General features: G+C 38.7%; 1 pseudogene; it reads right to left on the bottom strand.

The window, feature by feature from the left end:
- Positions 1–2261: 2261 nt before the first annotated feature.
- On the bottom strand, positions 2262–5180 carry LOC100986295 (elongation factor 1-alpha 1-like; annotated as a pseudogene).
- Positions 5181–12290: the final 7110 nt, after the last annotated feature.

The raw sequence follows: 12290 nt of genomic DNA, 5'->3' as shown, positions 1-12290 counted from the left end.
CCCACCCTCAGACAAAAGCAAGAAAATGTGGGTAGCAGTTTGCATTGTAATTAGTAGGGAATAAAAGGCTCTAAGTGCCTCATGATTTCTGGTTCATTGGAATTGAAAACAAAGTAAGGTCTGGTACTGAGGGAGAGTCAGTCCCTATTTGGTTGACCCCAAAACATTTGCAATTAGATTTGCTGGATCTGGGATCCCAAGAGATTTTGAATCATGGGGTGGGAAGCCACCAAACTCAAATTCTTGATGGCATGATGGGCTTGATCCATGGGGAATGGGGCTCCCCCAACCCCTTTCTGCTGCCACCAACAGCTGAGGCTGGTGTTGGGGAAGAAGAACCCAAGAGTCCAGCAGGCAGAGGCAGCAAGTCACTGGTAGGCTGTCCTCAGTAAGATCTTGTCTCTGCTCAGCAGCCCCAAGTGGATGAGTATTTTGTTTTTTATTGTGGCAAAATATACATAACATAAAAATTACCATTTTAACCCTTTTTGAGTATATTACTAGGTGGTATTAAGTACATTCATGTTGTTATGCACCCATCACCACCACCCATCAACAGATTTTTTTTTTTTTTTGGGAAGGAGTCTCACTCTGTCGCCCAGGCTGGAGTGCAGTGGCAGGATCTCGGCTCACTGCAAGCTCTGCCTCCTGGGTTCACGTCATTCTCCTGCCTCAGCTTCCTGAGTAGCTGGGACTACAGGCGCCTGCCACCATGCCTGGCTAATTTTTTTGTATTTTTAGTAAAGACGGGGTTTCACCGTGTTAGCCAGGATGGTCTCTATCTCCTGACCTCGTGATCAGCCCACCTCAGCCTGCCAAAGTGCTGGGATTACAGGTGTGAGCCACCACGCCTGGTCTGAATTTTTTTGGGCGTGGTGGCTCATGCCTGTAATTCCAGCACTTTGGGAGGCTGAGGTGGGTGGATCACGTGAGGACAGGAGTTTGAGACCAGCCTCGCCAACATGGCGCAACCCCGTCTCTACTAAAAATTAGCCGGGTGTGGTGGTGGGCACCTGTAATCCCAGCTACTCTGGAGGATGAAGCAGGAGAATCACTTGAACCCGGAAGGCGGAGGTTGCAATGAGCTGAGATGGTGCCATTGCACTCCAGCCTGGGTGATGGAGGTGGGGATGGGGGAGGGGGGAACTCCGTCTCAAATAAATAAATAAAAAGAACATTTCAAAGTAAGGACATCCTGTCACATAACCTCTAATTATTTCAGCAAGCATCTCTTTAAAAAAAAGGACACTCTCCTACATAACCGCATGGTTATTATCCCACCTAAAAAAGTAACAGCAATTCCCTAATGTCATGTAAATTCCAATGCAAATTTCCTCAATTTCCCTCCAAATGTCTTGTATAGCTGATGTTTTCAAACTATGCTCTAATCACTAACCACACATTGTAGTTAATTGTTGTATGTCTGAATTCTCTTGAATGGTTTCCCCTTCTGCTTGTTTCTACGAGGCTGGGAGGGTTAAATTGCATAACATCCCGCTTTCTGAATGGGCCTAATTATTTCCACTTGATGTTCCTTCATCTCCCGTATCTTCTATAAACTGAGATAAATGTCTGTAAGCTTGATTTGATTTAAGCAGAACAGCCTTGGCAAGAGTAAATACTTCATGGGTGGCGATGAACTTCACCTTGAAACATGACTACTCCTTGGCAAAGCTGAATGTGGCACCTCTGTGTACCCTGGGCGGGGGTTCCCAAGTAGGACAATGCAAAACGACTCCAAATAATTCATCTTATTAGAAATGCAAGTGTTTTAAAATCACACGTTTTGTATTGTAAGAATTGTGTTATGCAGTTCTTCTTCAGAAAAAGTTTTTTCTTGAAGGGCTAGAGCTGGCATGTCAACACCAAAAACTAAAATAAAATGAGAGACGCTTCAGTGAAAACACTAAGGACAATTGTTATTAGAGAATGTGGAAAGCTTGAAAAAGAAAAGGGAGAAGCGTTCTAGGAGAGTTTAAAATTGTATATTTAAGTAACATCCAAATAGTATTGTGAAAATGACAAACTATAGAAAGAGTTTCACATAAATTTTCAACGTGGAATTTGATATCATATTACATAAATCAATGCGATATGTGTTATATATGTGTTATGTTAGAATTTAACCACATTATAACAATATTTTAAAAATAATTTTGAATATTGGCTATCTTTTCTGTCATTTCCTTTTTTTGAGATTTCAACAAATTTACTCAATATTGATGTAAATACATGAAATTTCATATGTAATGCATGGCCTTTAGTATCATAGGATTTGGCCTTCTAAAGTAAATCACAGGTAAACAAAAGCATTTTGCATTTCTAAACTAACCAACAGTGTTGCAATCTAATATGGCTTGGCTCTGTGTTCCCACCCAAATCTCATCTTGAATTGTAATCCCCATGTGTCGAGGGAGGGAGGTGATTGGATCATGGAGAAAGTTTCCCCCATGCTGTTCTCATGATAGTGAGTGAGTTTGCACGAGATCTGATGGTTTCATAAGGGGCTCTTCCCTCTCTGCTCAGACTCTCTCCTGCCGTCTTGTAAAGAAGGTGCCTGCTTCCCCTTCTACCATAATTGTAAGTTTCCTGAGGCCTTCTCAGCCATGCAGAACTGTGAGTCAATTAAACCTCCTTTGTTTATAAATTACCCAGTCTCAGAGTATTATCTTTATAGCAATGTAAGAATGAACTAATACACAATTCAACAGAGCCCTCCCATAGCTTTTCACTAGGTACCTGAAGCAAGATTCCTCCTGCTTAGAATAGGTGGAGGCTGGGCATGGTGGCTCATGCCTGTAATTCCAGCACTTTGGGAAGTCGAGGTGGGCCGATTACCTGAGGTCAGGAGTTTGAGACAAGCTTGGCTAACATGGTGAAACCCTGTCTCTACTAAAAATACAAAAATTAGTCAGGCATGTTGGTGTGCGCCTGTAGTCCCAGCTACTCGGGAGCCTGAGGGAGGAGAATAGATTGAACCTTGGGGGCAGAGGTTGCAGTGAGCCGAGATCACGCCACTGCACTCCAGCCTGGATGACAACAAGATTCCATTTCAAAAAAAAATAGGTGGGGGAAGACACCCTCAAATTAACCCAGAAAAAAAAAATGGTAGCTCAGAATTATATTCTCCTAAGGTTTCACAGCTGCTCAACACCAGAAATAGATTATGAAGTCTTTTGCCTAAGCACGTCTATAAAAGTTTCAGTGTTGACCAAAAGAAGACACAGTTTTCTCATTAAACTTTGTCTTGATGGGTCTCAAAATTCTGTGACAGATTTTTGGTCAAGTTGTTTCCATTAAAAATTACTGATTTTGAAAACTAATGACTTGCCAGGTGCAGTGGCATGTCTGTAATTCCAGGTACTCAGAAGGTTGAGGTGGGAGAATTGCTTGAACCCAGGAGGCGGAGGTTGCAGTGAGCTGAGATGGTGCCACTGTACTCCAACCTGGGCAACAGAGTGAAACTGTGTCTCAAAAAACAAAACAAAACAAAACCAAAGCCAAAACCAAAAAATCTGATTACTGAAAATTGCTACATGAAAACAAAACAAATATGATTCATAAAATATTCTCCTTTCCTTCTGAATCTTTTATGATGCATTATTATCATTAACCAGTCTTTTACTATTAAACTTAAATGGCCAATTGAAACAAACTGTTCTAGACAGTTCTTCCATGACTGATTAAGACTGGGGTGGCAGGTACTAGGGATAATGTTCATTTAGCCTTCCGAGCCTTCTGGGCAGGCTTGGTGACCTTGCCAGCTCCAGCACCCTTCTTGTCCACTGCTTTGATGAAACCAACAAACAGCAAAAGGACTCAGGGGAGCTCGTCAGAAAAGCTCTCAACACACATGGGGTTGCTAGAAACCATATCCATGGTGGAAGCATCACCTGATTTTAAGAATTTAAATCTTCCAGCTTCTTACCAGAACAGCAATCAGTCTTTTTCTTCAGCCCAGCAAACTTACAAGCAACGTGAGCTGTCTGACAATTCAGCACAGGGCCACAATCAGTACTGATATGGCCTGGGTGGTTCAGGATAATCACCTGAGCAGTGAAGTCAACTGCTTCCACAGGTGGGTCATTTATGCTGTTACCAGCAACATTGCCACAACGAACATCTTTGACAGACATTCTTGACATCGAAGCCCACATTGTCCCCAGGAAGAGCTTCACTCAAAGCTTCATGATGCATTTCAACAGACTTTCCTTCAGTTGTAACGCTGACTGGAGCAAAGGTGACTACTGTGCCGGGCTTGAGAACACCAGTCTCTGCCCAGCCCATAGAGACAGTACCAATATCACCAATGTTGTAGACATCCTGGAGAGGCAGACGCAAGGACTTGTCAGTTGGACGAGCTGGTGGCAGGATGTAATTCAGAGCTTCAGGCAGCATGGTTCCACTGTCATTGCCATCATTACGGGTGACTTTCCATCCCTTTAACCCAGGCATGTGAACCCTTGGCACCAGCATGCTGTCACAGTTCCAAACAGAAATTGGCACAAATGCTACTATCCAGGGGATAGGGGTTGTAGTCAATTTTCTTAATGTGAGTGCTGATTTTCTCAATGACTTCCTTGTGTCTTTTCTGGCTGTAGGGTGGCTCGGTGGAATCCATTTTAACACCAACGATTAGTTGTTTCACACCCAGGGTGTAAGTTAGAAGGGCACACTCATGAGTCTGCTCATTCTTGGAGACACCAGCTTCAAATTCACCAACACCAGCAGCAATAATCAGGACAGCACAGTCAGCCTAAGATGTGCCTGTAATGACATTTTCGATAAAGTCTCTGTGTCTTGGGGCATCAATGTTAGTCACGTAGTACTCGCTGGTCTCAACTTTCCATGGGGAGATGGTGACGTCAATGGTGACATCACACTCTTGCTGAGCTTTCAGTGTGTCCAAGACCCAGGCTTACTTTAAGGAGCCTTTTCCCATCTCAGCAGCCTCCTCTGTGACCAAAAGAAGACACAAGTTTTTCTACCATTCTTTTATCAACTCCACCACATTTGGAGATCAGATGGCCAGTAGTGGTGGACTTGCCTGAATCTATGTGTCCAATGATGACAATGTTGACAAGAATATTTTTCCTTTCCCATTTTGGCTTTTTGGAGTGGTTTTCATGATACCTGTGTTCTGGCAGCACACCCATTCCAAGAAAGCTCTTTTCTGACATTCTTGAGTGGTTTGAGGCGGGTAGGGCTTTATTACACTGAGGTGATGCATATTATGTGTTTCTGAAGCCTCTAGAAGACTAGATTTCACCCCTGAAATGACTTATAACAAAAGAATAAATAATGGCATTATTAAAAGGAAATTTATAAACATGAGGTTCAAGTAGTTCAAATAGTGGGATTGAGATAAAGAAAGCTAGATGCGTATGTTCAGCCCCTCCATGGGGCTAGAACTGAAGGAAACTTTTAGAGAAAACTTTAGAAGCAGATCTTTGTCTTTATTTTTTCCTTTTATCATTGTTCTCTACATATCTAATGAATGGAGACTATTTGTGACACTAGGTGCTCTTGTTCTCTGCCTTCTCTGGGGTTCCTGGAAGCCCTTCCTCACCTGTTCAGAACAGTCCAGCTCCTCCCCACCCTTGCACATCCCATTTAGTAGAGTGAAAGCCTGCATTGCCATCACTCAAGTAGGCCCTCAAGGGACCCACTCTGCCTCCAAGTGACTTTTCAATGTTTCCTTTGTGATACGGTTTGGCTGTGTCCTCACCCAAATGTCATCTTGAATTGTAGATCCCATAATTCCCATGTGTCATGGAAGGGATCCAGTGGGAGGTAATTGAATCATGGGGGTAGGTCTTTCCTATGCTGTTCTCATGATAGTAAATAAGTCTCGTGAGATCTGATGGTTTCATAAAGGGGAGTTCCCCTGCACATGCTGTCTTGCCTGCTGCCATGTAAGACGTGACTTTGCTCCTCATTCATCTCCCGCAATGGTTGAACTAACTTACATTCCTACCAACAGTGTACAAGCATTCCTATTTCTCCACAGCCTCACTAGCATCTGTTGTTTCTTGACTTTTTAATAATTGCCATTCTGACTGGTGTGAGATGGTATCTCATTGTGGTTTTGATTTGCATTTCTCTAACGATCAATGATGTTGAGCTTTTTTTCATGTTTCTTGGCCGATAGATGTCTTCTTTTGAGAAGTGTCTGTTCATATCCTTTGCCCACTTTTTGATGGGGTTGTTTGTCTAACTATTTTTTTACACCCATCAACCATACCCACCTCCCCCACCAGCCCTCCATTACCCTTACCAGCCTCTGGTAACCATCCTTTTACTCTCTATGTCCGTGAGTTCAATTGTTTTTGATTTTTGTTTAGATCTCACAAATAAGTGAGAACATGAGGAGTTTGTCTTTCTGTGCCTAGCTTATTTCACTTAACATAATGATCTTCAGTTCCATCTATGTTGTTGCAAATGACAGGATCTCATTCTTTTTTACAGCTGAATAGTACTCCATTGGGCATATGTACCACATTTTCTTTTTCCTTTCATCTGTTGATGGACACTTAGGTTGTTTCCAAATCTTGGCTGTTGTGAACAATGCTGCAATAAACATGGGAGTGCAGATATCTCTACCATATACTGATTTCCTTTCTTTTGGGTATATATCCTGCAGTGGGATTGCTGGATCATGTGATAGCTCGATTTTTAGTTTTTTGAGGAACCTCCAAACTGTTCTTCATAGTAGTTGCACTAATTTACATTCCCACCAACAGTGTACCAGGGTTCTCTTTTCTCTACATCCTTGTCAGCATTTGTTATTGCCTGTCTTTTGGATATAAGCCATTTTAACTGGGGTGAGAGGATATCTCATTGTAGTTTTGATTTGCATTTCTCTGATGACTAAAGACGTTGAGCACCTTTTCATATGTCTGTTTGTCATTTGTATGTCATCTTCTGAGAAATGTGTATTCAGATCTTTTGCTCTTTTGACTGGATTATTTGATTTTTTTTCCTATAGAGTTGTTTGAGATCCTTATATATTCTGGTTATGAATCTCTTGTCAGATGGATAGTTTGCAAATATTTTTTCCCATTCTGTGGGTTGTCTCTTCACTTTGCTGATTGTATCCTTTGCTGTGCAGAAGCTTTTTAACTTGTTATCCCATTTGCCCATTTTTGCTTTGGTTGCCTGTGCTTGTGGGATATTGCTCAAGAAATTTTGGCCATAATAATATCCTGAAGATTTTCCCCATCCTATGATATTTTAATCCTCCTTAAAACTCAGTGCTCCAGGAAGCTTCCTGACTGACCAATGCCTGGGTCCAGTTATTTTATTTATTTATTTTGAGATGGAGTCTCGCTCTGTTTCCCAGGCTGGAGTGTAGTGGTGTGATCTTGGCTCACTGCAATCTCCACCTCCCAGGTTCAAGCGATTCTCCTGCCTCATCCTCCAGAGTAGCTGGGATTACAGGTGTGCGCTACCACACTTGGCTACTGGGTCTAGTTCTGATCACCTCCCACTGTTCCCTGTAAGTAAAGTAAACTTTTCCAAAGGAAGCATGTATTGAGCGGAATGGGTTAACTGATGCTGCAGTAACAAACAACCCTCACATTTCAGTACTTAAACTAATAAGGTTGTGATTGCCTCAAACTATATCCCTATGAAGGGAGAGAGCTGGGGGCCCTGCTCTCTGCTGTCCCCACCCTAGGAACTGGGCTGATAGAGTAACCACTGGCTGCTGACTGCTTCTGCAAAGGGACAGAGTGCATGGTGAATTAACACTGGCTCTTAAAGTTTCCTACTGGCGGTAACATCACTTTACTCATGTTTCATTAGCCAAAGCAAGCCACATGGCCATATCCCATTTCAAGGGGGAGGAATATAATAGACCTTATTATTGCCAGAATGTTTGCTGTCCCCACCTGTGGAAGGATTATAATTCTTTCCTCATTAACATCTGGCCTAGCCACATGACTTGCTTTGGCTACTGGTCTTCAAGTAGAAATGTGCCATGAGGGACTGACTGCTCCCTTAGCCTGAGTCCTGGAGATGATGGAACAGAGCAAAACTGACCCACATGGGAACACTGCATGAGTGAGAAAGAAATCTTTGTAGTTATAAGCTCCTATGATTTGGGGATTGTTACTGCAGTATAACTTAACTTACACTGATGGCCTCAGTGGGGAAGTATAATTTTACCCTGTGATCAAGAGGAGACTTGGAAACGGCTGATGGGCAGCACTCATGACGAGCACATAGTGCCATTTGAATTGAAAACTGGAGAGAATAGCAGCTGGCTAGGCTGGAGGGAAAGGGTTTCTGAAAGAAGGACGCATGATTGCAGAGGTTTGGAACAGAGAGGGATGCAGTAAGTGGTGGGTATATGATAGGAAGGGTAGACTGGCAGGGACAGATGCCATCTGTTCTCTTGAGATTGACTGTTAGGTTTGGCCTGCATCAGACCCAGATCTAAGGTCACCTTTGAGATGACTTTTGTCAATTCTGGTAGTAATTTGATTTGGATGAGGTCTTACCCCTCTCTGACCTTACAGATGCCTCTCTTAAACAGGCATAATAATAGTCACTTCTCAATGTTGTTGTGTGCTGAGACCAGTTCGGTCGGGGAGACCCTAACCCAGTGGCTCTAGAGGAATTAAAGACACACACACAGAAATATAGAGGTGTGAAGTGGGAAATCAGGGGTCTCACAGCCTTCAGAGCTGAGAGCCTCGAACAGAGATTTACCCACGTATTCATTAACAGCAAGCCAGTCATTAGCATTGTTTCTATAGATATTAGATTAACTAAAAGTATCCCTTATGGGAAACAAAGGAATGGGCCAAAATAAAGGGATGGGTTGGGCTAGTTATCTGCAGCAGGAGCATGTCCTTAAGGCACAGATCGCTTATGCAATTGTTTGTGGTTTAAGAATGCCTTTAAGCAGTTTTCCACCCTGGGTGGGCCAGGTGTTCCTTGCCCTCATTCTGGTAAACCCACAACCTTCCAGCATGGGCATCATGGCCATCATGAACAAGTCACAGTGCTGCAGAGATTTTGTTCATGGCCAGTTTTGGGGCCAGTTTATGGCCAGATTTTGTGGGGCCTGTTCCCAACAGTTGTGAATACTATTCAATGAGTTAAGCACTGGTGGAAGAAGCCTGGGGTCTGGAATCAGACAGACCCATGTTTGAATCCTGGCTCTGCCACTTACTGACAACCATGGAAATTCTTCATTTTAAACATCTGTAAGCCTCTGATTTTTCATCTGTAAAATGGAGATGATGATTAGTGCTTCATGGGGTTGTTACGAGGATGATAAGAAATAGTGAAATTATGCAATGCATAATTTATAAAGATTCCATATTCATTAATCCAACATGGGAGTCATAGAAAAGTTGGACCTGGTTTATTTTTCTTCTGATCCTTGCTACAAAACAGATGATAGTTTTTATACATTTAAGGCAAAATAATATTGGCATCTTATTTATGTGAAATATCTCCCTTAAGGTGAAGCTTCAGATATTGCACATAAAGAAGACCTTTAATAGCATAGTTAAGAAAAACTGAAGTATTTTTTACTTTATTCACATGGCCATCCCAGGGCCTAAAGGGTCTAACCCCCATTGTTGGCTAGTCACCCTTGAATTCCAACTCCATGCTTAGTTCATAGGATCAAACTTGTTGCTTTGTTTGTAGTGATGTTCCAGAAGAAATGAGGATATAATCAGGCAGATTGAGCTGAAAACTATTTACCCACCAGAGCTCTGCACAAGCCAGTCACAGCCCTCTGAGAAAGACAGAGCTGTCAGAGCCATTTGCTAAGAACTTTCTGCTAACATGTGTATCAGGCAGATGAGGCCAGGAACAGTCCTCTAACCCCAGGGATTTCAATTAACACGGTTTAAACTAAGATCTTTACTTAGATTATCTCATTTAATCCTTAAAACAATGCTGGTATCAAATACTAACATATTAATTCCATTTTTCAGATGAGGAAACGGAGGATCAGGAAAGGTGACATAATTTTATTAGAAGCTGGGATTCAGAAGAAGAACACAATCACTGCATTAAATTACTTATTAAGGTTTTATAGTCAAGGGAACTGAAACCTGAGTGACTTATTCAGGCCACAATATCCTTTTAGTTAATCCCCAGGTGTCCTAACTCCCAGGAAGAGCTGAGTTTTATATTTGTGAATATACACAAGTTATAAATCAGGTGCCACCAAACCTGATGATCTTTCACAAGTGTGATCTCTTGTGTCACATCCAAGCTTAGAAAGTAATTCTTTTAAAGATACTTTAGTCAATTCTCTCTCTCTCTTTTTTTTTTTTTTTTTTGAGGTGGAGTCTTGCTCTGTCACCCAGGCTGGAGTGCAGTGGCGTGATCTCTGCTCACTGCAACCTCTGTTCCCTGGGTTCAAGCAATTCTCCTGCCTTAGCTCCTCAAGTAGCGGGGACTACAGGTGTGCGCCACCACGCCTGGCTAATTTTTTTGTATTTTTAGTAGAGACAGGATTTTGCCATGTTGGCCAGGTTGGTCTCAAACTCCTGGCCTCAAGTGATCTGCCCTCCTCGGCCTCCCAAGGTGCTGGGATTACAGGCATGTGCCACTGCACCTGGCTGATTTTTTAAATCCCGGCACTTTGGGAGGCCTGGAATCCTAGCACTTTGGGAGACCAAGGCAGGTGGATTGCCTGAGCTCAGGAGTTCGAGATCAGCCTGGGCAACACGGTGAAACCCTGTCTCTACTAAAATACAAAAAATTTGCTGGATGTGCTGGCGGATCCCTGTAATCCCAGGTACTCAGGAGGCTGAGACAGGAGAATAGCTTGAACCCAGGAGGCAGAGATTGCAGTGAGCCGAGATCATGCCATTGCACTCCAGCCTGGGAGACTGAGTGAGACTCTGTCTCAAAAAAAAAATATATATATATATATATAAAATATATATTTTATATATATTATATATAATACATGTATTATATATTATATATTATATATAACACATGTATTATATATTATATATAATACATGTATTATATATAATATATAATACATGTATTATATATTATATATTGCATAATACATGTATTATATATTATATATTACATAATACATGTATTATATATTATATATTACATATAATACATGTATTATATATTATATATATTTTATATGTATAATACATGTATTATATATTATATATTTTATATATATAATACATGTATTATATATTATATATTTTATATATATAATACATGTATTATATATTATATATTTTATATATATAATACATGTATTATATATTATATATTTTATATATATAATACATGTATTATATATTATATATATTTTATATATAATACATGTATTATATATTATATATATTTTATATATAATACATGTATTATATATTATATATATTTTATATATAATACATGTATTATATATTATGTATATTTTATATACACAATACATGTATTATATATTATGTATATTTTATATACACAATACATGTATTATATATTATGTATATTTTATATACACAATACATGTATTATATATTATGTATATTTTATATATACAATACATGTATTATATATTATGTATATTTTATGTATACATGTATTATATATTATGTATATTTTATATATACAATACATGTATTATGTATATTTTATATATACAATACATGTATTATATATTATATATAATACATGTATGACATATATTTTATATATACAATACATGTATTATATATTTTATATATAATACATGTATTATATATAATATATAATACATATATTATATATATTTTATATGTATAATACATATATTATATATAATGTATAATACATGTATTATATATAATGTATAATACATATATTATATATAATATATAATACATGTATTATATATAATATATAATACATGTATTATATATTATATATAATACATGTATTATATATTATATATAATACATATATTATATATTTTATATATATAATACATATATTATATATTTTATATATAATACATATATTATATATTTTATATATAATACATATATATTATATATATATAATACATATATATTTTATATATATAATACATATATATTTTATATATAATACATATATCATATATTTTATATATAATACATATATTGTATATATTTTATATATATAATACATATATTATATATTTTTATATATATAATACATATATTATATATATTTTATATATAATACATATATTATATATATTTTATATATATAATACATGTATTATATATTTTATATATAATACATGTATTATA

Source organism: Pan paniscus, chromosome 1 (genome assembly GCF_029289425.2).
Source record: "Pan paniscus chromosome 1, NHGRI_mPanPan1-v2.0_pri, whole genome shotgun sequence".
Taxonomy (NCBI): domain Eukaryota; kingdom Metazoa; phylum Chordata; class Mammalia; order Primates; family Hominidae; genus Pan; species Pan paniscus.
Note: the sequence above shows the minus strand (reverse complement) of the source record. Positions and strands in the feature narration are given on the sequence as shown.